The following is a 14,048-nucleotide window of genomic DNA, read 5'->3' as shown; positions in this document are numbered from 1 at the left end:
GGCGAGTGCAAGAGGGACGAGGACTTATAGTATATTAGCCTATATATTACTCCACTACTGACTATACTGCTAAAAGACAATAATGATAAAAGAGATATAGCAAACAGAAGAAAAAAAACCCACCCATAATACATACACTTCGCATAGGCAGGTTATGAGAAGGTACACCTACACCAGCAGAGTGGTATTCTAGTCTAACAAAAATAGGTCACATGCATCTAAATAATGATTTCGTTCTTGTTTGCAGGAAAGAAATATAACTTGAAAACAAACAAACATACGATTCTTTTTCTTCCTTTGGGACTTTAAGTGATTAGCAAAGAGTTTGATTTTGACATCTGATTCCCAATGCCCTGTCTCCTTCGTTTCGAATGTCTACCCAATACTGGAAAATGATGAACATGAAGAATATCATTTACCATTAAAATGATAAAGTAACTATAAGGGGTTCAATAGCCCATGTTCATGATTCAAATACATCCTTTTGATTCCAGCTCATACTTAACGTGTGATTTAAATTGAGATGTTCTTGATAGTGTTTACTTCAATCCACGTGTGATGAAGTGCTCCTCCTTATCGATGGAATGAATTATATTAGAGTTAATCATAAGCTGCACTGGTTTAAAGTGGCTTGTCTATTAAATTGTCAACCAATCGACCCAAATTATTAATTTGAGAAGAGGTTTGACTAAAGTTATAATTCCACAGCAGGTAGAAATGTTTCGATCAAGGTATAAATGTCATCAACGTCTGCTTATAAAGCTTCGGTAATGTTCCCATCATGTTAAAATCATGGAGTTGTTTTAGAAATACTCTGTTGGAAATGTGTGATAGATATGCCCCATTTATCAGTGCGTCTTAAGCAAAAAGGTGTACCATTAATGATGACTTTCTGAATCTAGCACGAGAAAGGGATTACTGTCGAAAACAATTCCGACAAACCAAATTAATATCTTGGTAGCAAAAAATTAATCATGTTTGAAATAGAGCAGACAGTTTAAATAATCTTTTGATGAATAATTACTATCAGAATTAATTTCAGAACTGGTAATATTCAGAATTAGAGGGTTCTTTCGAAACTTATACCAAAGAAAAATAAGAAAGAAAAATAATGATATCAAACTTACAATGGGAAATGAACAGATACCTACCAAACAAATAGCCAATGATTTTAACAAAGCTTTTAATGTCGTAGGGCTGAGATTGCAGACTCCTTCGGATAAATCATCAGTTGATGCAGTAAGTAGTTTGCAAACATTATCTTTACACGAATGTGAATTTAAATTCAGTGAAATTCAAAAAAAGATTACGTTTTTAAGACATTGTCAAACATTGATTGTTCAAAGCCTGTTGGAGTAGATGGCATACATCCCAAGCTTCTTAAACTGACTGCTGCTTTTTAGTAGAACCATTGGAATATTCATGCAATATGGCATTGCGAACATGTAATATTCCAAGAGATTTAAAGACGGCAAGAATGCTCCAATACATAAAGGATGGTCATAATGACGTCGATGATTTTAGACCAATATCTGTTCTACCTGCCTTGTCTAATATACAAGAAAGAGCAATCTAATTATTAACTTTATGAAAACTTGAATGAAAACTAAATTCTGACGAATTTCCAGTCAGGTTTCATACCTTTGCATTCTACTACTACATGTCAAACTGAAAAGTAAAGACTATTTGTTCGATAAAATGGATCAGGAGCTAATGAACGTAAAGCGTTTGATGTTATTCAACACAATTTCATTCTTGAAAAACTGAATTATTATGGAATTAAGGGTAACGAAATATGATTGGATGAAATCATATTTAACAGACAGGAGACAGTTTGTCGTTATAAATAATTGTATTAGTGAAAGTGTAAAAATTAGATCAGGCTTCCCACAGGGATCCATGTTGTGTCCATTGATATTTTGTATTTTTATCAATGATAATGATATATGTAACTTGAATATGAATGTTAATTCCAAAATGTGTCTTTATGCAGATGACACTGCTCTGTTCTGTCATGATGTATTATATAAGGAGGTTAAAAAAAATCTGCAAAGTGATTTTGATGTTATCTGCAACTGGCTCAACCTTAACAGCATGCATTGGCATTAAAAAAAGACAAAAGTCATGGCTTTTGGTCATAGGAAAAGATTAAAAAATTACGCTTTAATGATAGAATATAGAAATGATCCCATATAAAATGTGAATATGATAAAAAAATAGGGTGTAGCATTTGACTCTAGCATGACGAGGGAAGAACATGTATCTAGTATCATTGTTTAAATATCTCGTACGATAGGTTGTATAGAGAGAATCTAACAATTCTTTCCGCCTAGGATTCTTAACAATTTATATTTTGCCAGGATTTTACCTTACATTGATTTTTGTTGTACATCTCAGGGAAACTGTGCAAAAACCAAAAAATAAAAATAAGATACAAAAACTGCAGAATAAGTATGCCCGAAAAAAATTTGAATAAGGACTATCTTTACTCCCAACATGATTTGTTGTCTACACTCAAATGGCGAACAGTGGAGGAACGTATCAAATTTCAATTTTGTGTTCGTGCTTTCAAAATACACAAAGATTTAGCCCCAGCCTTTCTGGGACCACATATCTGCTAACATATTGTAACTTATAAAGCACAATATTCTGAACAATCCCCCTTCAAATACCCTGCCCAAGGACGGATTATAAAAGAACATAATTTGAATATGTTTCTGCCGCCTTATTTAATTCTCTCCCTTGTGATGTAATAATAACAATAATAATATAGAGTATTTCTAAAGCGCCAAATCCACATTAATTATGTGCTCAAGGCGCTGAAATATACTTGACATATTATTATTACCCCGGCTGTAGCTGAGCGGCCATATAGGCGCTAAAGCATTCAAGGAATAAATCCTACCGGGTACCCATTCACCTCACCTGGGTCGAGTGCAGCACAATGTGGATAAATTTCTTGCCGAAGGAAATTACGCCATGGCTGGGATTCGAACCCACGACCCTCTGTTTAAAAGTCCGAAGACTAATCCACTGGGCCTCAACGCTACACGCTCCATATACAAAAATGCGAATCTCTCCATGCATTGAAAAAACAATGTAAATCATTAAAATTCTGACTGTCATACATGTAATTACACTGAATAACTTGATGTAGATGAAAAACGATTCCATGGTAATTGTTGATTTCACTCTGTACGTATAATGTATTCTGTTTTACATACATTGAATTGCTATGATGTTGAGTTATTTGTTAAACTGCAGGGCGCCTTTGGAAAGCAGTTTTGAATAACTTAACAGGTCTACCATGCAGCCAAATAAGAAGAAAATAAGAAGAAGAAAAAAATAAGAAAGAAAACCAATCAATAAATAATAAATAGATAAAAATAAATTGAACTGCTATTCTAACTTTGGAATCTTACAAAATGAGCCGTAATATCCCTTTTTCGTCCATCGTATTTTTTTTTCTTTCCGATAGACCCATTGGTTTTCTTATACATACAATATTATTATAAAAAAATATGATCTAATCTGGGGACAATCGTTCAGGTAATTCTTTGATGTAGATCTGCTGTCATAAATGAAATTAGGTGGATGCAATTATGAATTTGATTGGGGTTAATGAAGTGTTCAGCTAAGGGCTAATTTGACTGTTGTAGAATTTAGATATCTGTCACATAATGTGAACCCAACTCCAGACCGATGAAATCAATTAGACTATTTCCAATGATATGGTCGGTCGGTTTGGTTTCCATAGTGTGACTGTGACTGTTGAAGGAGCATACGTCGTCACTGATTCCAAGGAATCATTAGCATCACAATCTTCCTTTTTGATATCATCTCACGTAATTGATCCAAGAAACTGAATCTAAAATGAAGAATACCCTGTTATTGGTTACAAGAATGAAGAAATACATCATGGGAAGACATGAAGAATATAAACTGGCATGATTAACTCGTGGTATATTTCGAGATCTGAGAAGATTCTTGAAACCTTTTTAGCACCTTTTTAGTATCATTCTTGAATATCTTTACTTGTAGACTGATATGTATCCGCAAAGTAAATTGAGTGTGAGGAAGGAAATCATAGACGTTATGTGAATAGATGTGGTGATTTTTATTTATAACCATACAGACTGCTACTACATGACATACCTTTAATGGAACGTTATACACAGGTCACGGACAAAGAGCGCTTTCATTCAAAGGGATCAAGGTATTATTACAGATACTAAAAACGTGTTCAGTAAACGAATTTTCTGTCGTGGCAGTATCTTAAATTCGCTGATCTGTGGTTAAAAAAAGGAAAAACTTTTAAGAACTTTTTTTTACTTTTCATTAAAAAATGTATTCACACTTTTCCAACTTTATTTTACAAAATAATTACATTGATCACGTTAAAATTATATAATAAAAAGTAAGTTTGAAATTATATAATATAAAGTAAGTTTAAAATTTTATAATATAAAGTAAGTTTGCTGTTCAGATTGCATCATAATATTTATCCTCACCACTTTTTCTCTCGCTCTCTCCATCGTTATTTATATGGATTCGCCCTTCTTATTTTCTCATTTTTTCAAACTTTTTAAAATAAACATTATTACTTTGTTCTCTTATTTTAATTCACTCAGTGATAAAGAAAACGAAGGATACCACTCTATAATTTTATTTTATGTTTTGCATCTATTTGTTTTTTCTACTGGTGTTGTCAACATGACGATAGATTGGTTTGGTGAGTGGTTTTATTTGCCGTTTCCAAACAATGATTTTAAAGAGTAAGATTCTTCGATGCATTGCAGTTTTTTTTCTCTTCCCCCATATCATCCAGTCAGATAAACTTAAGGGTTGAGTAACGATCAACACTGACTTGTTCCTGAGGGAAGATAATAACTACTTGATAAAGAAAATAAGTACTTCTGTCTTGACTTCTTAAATAATACCTAAAGGCTGTTCCTCGCTTAATTAACCTTCACTAAATGACGTTCAAGTGCAATGGATGTTGGAGGTTTCTCCTACCGGAGAATTTTGAACTGAAAATAAAACCTATATAAACATCTTAATTCCAATTTTTTTTTTTTTTTAGCAAACTCTATAACATTTATTTGAAATGAATAAAAAAATTATGTAAAGAAGTCAACATGATAATGTTAAAAGACCTAGTTATGAAACAAATGTTTTATTGTACCGCTATTTTTAGGATTAAAATATGTCTTTCATGTTAGACATGCAATTTCAAATAAACACAACCGATATAATAATTTATAGGAACATTGACCTGTATACTTATATATGCTGGTCTATTTGTTTATGATCATGAAAACAAACAATCAAACATGTCTCACAGGTCAAAACTTGCGGTGATAATTTATATATATATATTTTCTTTTCATTTGCAAATCCCCTATTTTGTTTTAATAATGAATCATAATTATACATTAAATAATGGAGCTACATAGCTGCACTATTGACGGGTAGGTGGTCAGGTATGCATGATGATGAATAGCTCTCGTTAAGGAGGAATTCAGCGACCATGATGAATCCGGCATAAATGCTACCAATGAATGAAGGCCAGAAGCAACGACTGGAGCTTCTTCAGTAATGATACTGTTTACTAGGATTCGGAGACCAAGATGAATTCAGAGCAACTGACGATCTTCCTGATTTGCTACCCGTATTCACGGTTTTAAAGATGTATTTTAAAGGGATGGTCCGGGCTGAAAATATTTAGATCTTAATACATAAAGTAGAATTTATAACAAATAATAGTTATTGAAGTATAAAGTTTAGCAATATTTTGTGAAAACAGTCGTCATAAATATTCATTAGGTGGGTTGATGATGTCACATCTCCACTTTCCGTTTTCTTATGTTATTAAATAAAATCACATTTTTTTTCATTATTTCAAACTCGTGTGAATATGTTTCCCTTATAATGAAATAAGTTGCAGCAATAAATATCTAATGCACTAAATCAGTTGTCAATCCAATTTTCTAGTTCTTGGAGGAAATCATTTGAATAAACCTAATTTCATGTAATAAAATACAAAAGAACAAGTGGAGATGTGACATCATCAGCCCACCTAATGAATATTTATGATGACTGTTTTTACAAAATATTACTAAATTTAGAATTCAATAACTTTGTTAGTTGTTATCCGATTTTGATGAAGTTTTCGGCATTTTGCTCAGTGAATTCTACTCTATGTATTAAGATTTAAATACTTTCAGCCCGGACCATCCCTTTAAGTATCTGCTCCAGGATTTCAGCCCGCTTCATTCTTAAGTCTACTCAATTTATCAACTGTCCACTATAATAGCCATATGATATTCAGTAACCGTTCACCTTTGAAAAGCAATATATGTATAGCAGTAGGCCTATACACAGCAAAAACTGTGGTGTTAACCGGTGTACATAGAGGACCACACCAGTTATTTTACACCGGTGTTAAATTGGTGGTGTTAATATTACACCGATAGGTGTTATTACAACACCTATGGTTGTTACATTTACACTCTTTGGTGTTATGTTCAATCTCTAGGGTGTTATTTTTACACCTCAGGGTGTGGTCCTCTATTGGTGTCAGTTTTAACACCGCAGTTTTTACAGTGTATAAATGATGCACAGATATGAGTGCATCTGTAGGTTTTGTGAGCATAATATAACTGAGGAACTGTTATAAACCCACGAGTAGTAGCCGCGGGAGTTTTAACTAGTTTATATAGTCACCGCATCGCATGCTCAATGGTCACACCGATGCGCGGACAAACCTGTGTATCATTAATTTTGTTTTATAGAATGGATTTTTTTTTACATCCATTCATAAGTAATCACCGTCGCATGGCTGGTCATGCGTCTGTAATTAATCGTGCATGGTTGCCACTATGATAATTAGTTTATGAACTATGAAGTAACAACAAACAAATATGGTTCAAGTGACTTTGAACGTAGAACATGAAACTTACAAACAATGGGCTAAAACTGTACAATAGGCAGTTTATATAACAGGTTAGTAATATTAAGGGGACTGCTGGAATGCTTGGATTGAATTGGATTGATTGCAGTCCCCTATAACTTGGATTTTAAAAATAGTGGTTTTACATACAAAATATTTACAAGTGAAAATTTACAGATGTTGGTAAGATAACAAAATTTTACCGGTTCACTAACCATGCTAACCTTAAAAAAGAATAGAATATCTCGCTCGTTGCGTATAGAATGAAAAAACAATGATTCGTCATCATGAGTCTATGACACTTACATGTATACATAGGTTGAAGTACTTTAACATTTCATCGAGTACCTTCTCTAATCGAAATCCAACTTGACCTATTTATCGATTGGAAATCAATTGTTACATCCAGCAAGATAGCTCCCTCTGATATTTAGAGGTCACTCTTAAGAGGACATTCTCGCCTGCTTTCTTTACATGGTGCCGTATGAAGGATATGAGTGAGTGTTTGGTTTGAAACCACCTGTTCAGGAAACGATACATGTGTTTCTAAATGAACCCCGGGGCAAATCTTCAGGAGTATTGCCTCATACCTACTTACGTTCCACCTTACATGCCTAACAACTAAAATTCATAAGAAACGAACCCTCTACATACTTTCACATACCGAGATCCTTATAGAAGCTTAACAAAAAGGCACATTAACACGACTAAGGTCATAACTTTGATTGTACGATTAGGTCTATATGATATCAATAATTTGATCAAAATGATCTTTATTTGCATTTCACATGGACGAATGTACCTTGTTATTAACTCTCAAGGTTTTGCAAACATATACTGGTATGTTGCATCGTTATTTCTCCTTAAACGAAATGACATGAACTATTCTAAGAACGAAGATGACATGTATTAAGGTTTTGTATCTTAATATGTCTGGTTATATTTATATGTGTGCTTTGCGGCTGATGACAGATGTTTATTTTCTTCAGATAAACATTTCCTTGCACTATCACAAAATATCATTTCTCGACATAAATTCATACAATATCAATTTTCATGGAACAATATGAATATATCAGAGGCCAGCTGAAAAAAAAATGGTTGCGATCGAACACAACTCCAGAAATCACTCCCAACTTGACTTTCAACCAATGAAACGTACGTATTAAGAACTTACGCTTGACTTTCAACCAATGAAATGCGCGCATTAAGAATTTACGTTTTTTTTTTATTGAGTTATGTTTAAATTCAATTCTCACTGAAATGAGTCCCGTCAGGTTACAGAGGACATGGCGTGATTCTCTATGGCTAGAAAGGCGGGTGCAATGATTATTGTGCATTATACAATATCTTTACACTGAAAATATCAATTAGAAAGACTAAAAGGGAACTCAATAAACAAATGAACAAAGTATGATATGATCTAGTGAGATCCATGCAAGAACACATCATGGCAACACGATATCAACAATAAATTATTTATTAAGAGAGATTCTTAATACGGTGTTTGTTATTCACTCATATAAAGGAAATTGAAACTGCAGTTATGAAAGTTTCACTTTTATTTCATTTTTTTTCCCCTTAGTGCAAATTGAATCAAATTCGTGCTTGCTTTCCCTGATGTGACATAAAATAACATATTGAATTGAGTTTGGATTTTCTTTTTTTGTAATTCCAAAATAAAAATTCGAAATAGGGGGCCTATAGGTCAATGCACATTAAATGCCTGTAGGAAACCAAATTGCTCAGTCAGTTAAGGCACAGTAATGATAATCGTTATATTCCATTTTACTAACTGTACAATAAGGAACCAAGTTTTTATGTTTTATTTTTTTTAAGGATGTTTTATTTTATTCTCTCAAATCAAAATACACAATCACATTCTATAAGCAGTTTGTACAAACTATTTGAAACATAATTATAAATTATACAATAAATCCATTACAAATATAAATATACAAATTATACATGAAATTTCAAAAATACCAGAAATTAATGCTAATGCGTTTCAGCAAGTACAAAATGAAGTATTAACAAGATATATGACTTGATAAGAGAGAAAAAAAAGATAAAAAGTGTTGTTTAATACAGTATGTGATCGATAATACAAGATAGTTGTATATTGTTGAATTTTTCAATGTATTGTATCCACCTAAATGGCGTAAATTACACATGCACGTCTACTCACAAAGTGAATAGTGTAAATATGTACAAAAATTACACTTCTTTGCCCGGAACCCCCTCCCAAAACCTTCTCCTCTCACAATATTCCCCCCCCCCCCCTTTCTCTTTTTTACCCCCTGCCATACAATCACACACAGACACACATCCTCCAATACACACACAAAACAGCAGACGCATGGCGATATCATCTCAAATCAGAATTCCAAAAATATTTATTGGGAATTAAGAGAAGACAATAATTTCCTCAAATTTTCCTCTCTTTGCTGAACATAAATTAAAAAAAAACATTATTTCCAGATCGGTCTCTCGGATTCTTAACAGAACTAAAACTATAACCGTTTAAGGATAAATTTTGTCCTAAAATAACAATAACAAAGAATAAAGCTGACTTACGGTCTGTAACAACTTTGTTCTGTCGTCTTTGTATCAGTCAATTGCCACTTATGTTTTTCATCGGGTTCTCTCGTTCGATGTAAGACCTATTCTCCTCAAAGATTCATCAACGGGTTCTTGGCATGATGGAATTACGATAGCCTGTCTCCGTCTGATACTAACAACCCATTCTGAGAGACACAAACATCAGTAAAGAGGATCGCTCACACAACTCTCTTCATCCTTAAGAGCGGGAGTACGCTCAGATCGTTGTACATGTGCTATCTGATTGCAAACTTAACAGTTTTGGAGGTGACTCCGCGCCAAAAAGAAATGTCAGGCTTAAAAGGGAAGTCTGCTGACTACTCAGTCTGCATTTACTTTTCTATCATTGTCCTTTTTCCCGCGGATGAAACTACGTGATTATCAATTTTGCGACTCTTCTGTCTTCCCAATAAATTATACCCAACCCCCCCCCCCCTCTTTCTGTCTCTCTTTATTTCTCTTCCTAAAAAATCCTCTTTCTCCCCCTTCTCTCTCCCTCTCTCTCTACTTACTTCTCTCCTTTTAGCTCTTACCTTTTCTTGCTTTCAATACTTAATGACATCAGTCGAAAGATGTCCTTACTATTTTTTTTAGTACCGCATGCATCTTGATCTCCCCCCCCCCCCCCGCTCCACTTGAGATTCGAATTTAAAATAGCGATGAAAATGTTTTTATTGATACTTTCCATGGAAAAATCTCATAAAAGTTATTGACCACAGCAGCTGTTCATTTGAATTAACTCAATATTTCTTATTTTGTCCTCATAAGAACATTGCATGAGTATTTTACAATTGAGTTATTCAAGATTTTTTTTTAAGAGTGCTTAAAAACATTTGGTTTCAACTATTTTTAGATAATTTTTGACTGGATTGAACAACGATGTAGCAATCAAATGGAGGAATTGATTGTATTGTTACACAAACTCAAATCGCAAAATGAACATTAAAAGACCAATGCAATTTGCATTTCTCCCATTCTCGTCGTCGTATAGATTTACATTTTAACATAACAAGCATAGACATTAAAAAAATGGACCAGCAACATAATCTATGGTGACTTCAAATACTTAAAAGAATACTTTTTTTTCTTTTTTCTAACTTATCGTATTTTTATATAGGAAATAACATTCTGGTGATAGAAGTGTTTTTTATGTTTACGTTTACTTTTAAATCAAGAACGACATATCAACAGATCTTTGAACAACTTTCAGTTCTCGAAACGAGACACATTTCTGAGTAGCTTGAATCATGAGAGAAGAGTTTGTATGAGAAGAAAACTATGATGAAACTTGTTAAAGTCATCAAACCGATGGATGGTTTTTGAAGTTTGTTTCCAAATCAAAAATAGGGCAAAAGGAAGCTGCAATTTATGGTGTTTATAATGAAAGCACAAACAATATATACCAGAAAATGATAAAACTTTCTTGAGCGAACTCTTCTTTAGTATATTATATTCTACAAAGATTTTTTTGCGATTGACCAAGGGTGGCATTTTGAACATGGCGACAAGGTGATAGCAACAAGATGATAGATCACTTGTCCTGTCTGTACTGAGAGAAATTTCTATGTCAAAAAAATCGCCCAAAGATGTCAAAGTTTAAAATAAAATGTTGGTTAGATTGCTTTTGGTTGTATATTAATTTACACACGTTTGCAAACCCCGTTTTTATGCAAGCCTGTATGGTACAACTGCAGGGGCGGATCCAGCATTGTCTATCAAGGGGGGGGTCAACACTGTTGTTAGTTTAGTACAATAATTATTCAGAAGTTTGTCATAATTAATGTAAATCATATACAGACCATTTAGACACAAAAATATCCTATATCCAAACCATACGAACGTCGTACGATATACCCATGTTGTATCACACAAATTCTGTACGATGTAATATCAATGTGGACTGATTTTAAGACCCTCTTATACCCCCCCCCCCCCTCCCTTCTCCTTCCATATAAAGGCCGATAGAAACTAGATAAATAAATCTTGGAAATTTATCTACCCTGGGATAAAATTCCATCAAAATATACTTTCTCTATCCAGAAATGACGTCATAGACCGGATTTGATCGCTTTCGTACCTTTAGGATTATCATAAAGGGAATCAGCCTCTCATTCAACCCCAAACCTTAACATTGCCAAAGTTTTTATGTGATTTCTGATATGTCAACTGATACAGCAGCTAATTGCAAATTCTCGAGGGCAAACTCCCGCATCAATGACTCTCGGTGTGGGAGAAAGAGTTTTGTTGACGGCTGTCAGAGAGGAGTTAGCATTGACCTGAAGAACCATGCTATTCAAGATCTAACTTCACTCCAAACAAGATTTCTCTAGTCAAGTGCCATTTAAAAGGATTGATAATGTTTAAAAATCATGAAGAAGTTCTCTAGCAGCAGCAGTTTTTAAGTTATTTGAAGAAGTGAGAACGATAGATATTCTATTATTAATATATTTCTTGGGAAAAACGACGTTTAGATTCGTAGAATTGGGAAATTATGCATTGTACAGTAACCGAGCAATTCACAATATCCAAACAAATTATAGAGGATGTTAAATTTGGTTCAAATAAAAAACGGAGATATACATTTTTTCTCGAAAATCCAATATAAAGAATAACATAATTGCTGATATTTCTCGTTTTCGGCTAATTTCGCGCTGCCTATATAATGAACAGTTTTGCTTTGTCATATATGATGTTAATCAGTGACGTAATGAATCAAAATTTTGAGGGGGGGGATCGGGCCAAACCTATGAACAAAATTTTCGGCATTTTTAATTTTTATAAATAAAGTTTCATGATAGATTTTGACATAACATAAAAAAAAATGATAACATATTTCGCCCTTCTGTCTTTCCATTTCTCTTTTTTCTTCTTCTTGGTCGTGATAAATGGGGGAGGGGGACAAACGCCCCAGCACCCCTTCCCCCATCTGTACGCCACTGATAGAAATTCTGTAATTAAGGGTTCATGACAATTGATTTTTTTTTCATAGAATTAATTGTGTATGAGAAAAAATGTGTATGATAATTCATAGAATGCATACAAAAGATTGCTCTTTATTTATCAGATGATAATTAGAGAGTTACTTGCGAGTCATATCAAAAAGTGAAAACCTGAAAATACATACTCTTTTTTATTATTGATCTATCAAGGATTTCGCCAAACTTTTACTGATATTATCTATTTTTCAAAACCGACTTCATGGCAGAGTAGACTTCCCTCTTTGATCATGATTTTTTTGCTACTCATTTTACATCAAATTTTAAAATGAGACATCACAAATCGCATTATGTGATATGAAAATACACATGTTTGGTTCAAGATATAACAAGTCATATGGACCCATAAAATTGAGACGATGTCATATTGAGACATAGCCCTGAAGTGTGAATGACTGGCAAGTCCCTTGGCTGTGAAACACTAGCTGTATGAAGGTCAAATCGCACTAACATTCTTTATTCCAAGCATCAATTTATATTTTACTCTCCATTTGGGAGTTTAAAAAGATATGAGCATATTTAATAATTCTCACTACCAGAGTCCAGAGCCATACATCATCCCTCTGTTTGGCCAATGAATACTTGGCACGAAAGGTACTTTGTACGGCAAATGACAGTTTGAAAGTGATTTTAACCGGGAAGGGGACGCTTTGAAATAGCTAGTATATACAATATCATTGTATAGTTTGAACATTATTCAAAAGAGAAAGTCTGTAATAGCAATAATGCGATATGTTCAGTATCATGAGTATTGTTTAGAATTAAATTTACCAAGTTTTTATCATTTAGAATCTGTTAGCAAAACGAACCTCTCTAAAAGTCCTTTTATAACTTCATATAATACAACTCTTACAATACAGAATAACGAAAATCACATTCTGATCGACATAGTTTTATATAAAATATATACATGTACAAGTAATCAAGATACGCTATTCACGTTATGTATACCATCGCTTTACATTGAAAATGTTACATAAAACAAATAGAACATATCATTAAAACAATTAAAGGACAATCAAGCCAAATAAGCAAATAGGACTTCGGCTGATTCTTAAAAGTGGAGTTACTTATAGTTTCACGAAATACTTTTCGGTAAGTTATTCCAAATACGGGTGTTGTAATTCCGTTTGTCGACGAGTGTATCGGGTCTTTATCAGAGTGTTTGTCAAAATGTGAAGCCTAAAATAATTGTATAAAACTTATATCAGAAGGATGTCCTTGTCAATTTTGAATATCGATATAAACATGTATTCAAACATATTTTTTCCAGATTGAGTATGTACGAAACAATCTCGCGCACATTAAATAGTTTAAGGACAACTAATCCATAATGATAACCATGGTTACTTTTATAGGGGGATACTTCAAGATGTAATTCGCTAGGAGGTTTATTTTCTTAAAATGATTAAGAAAGAGCGTTATGAATCTTCAACAGCATTCAACAATAGATATTTTTAAGTACCAGGAAAGTACATTCCCTGTATGAACCAAGTCAT

This window comes from Lytechinus variegatus, chromosome 3 (genome assembly GCF_018143015.1).
Source record: "Lytechinus variegatus isolate NC3 chromosome 3, Lvar_3.0, whole genome shotgun sequence".
Taxonomy (NCBI): domain Eukaryota; kingdom Metazoa; phylum Echinodermata; class Echinoidea; order Temnopleuroida; family Toxopneustidae; genus Lytechinus; species Lytechinus variegatus.
The sequence above is the reverse complement of the archived record's forward strand: the minus strand, read 5'-3'. Positions refer to the sequence as shown.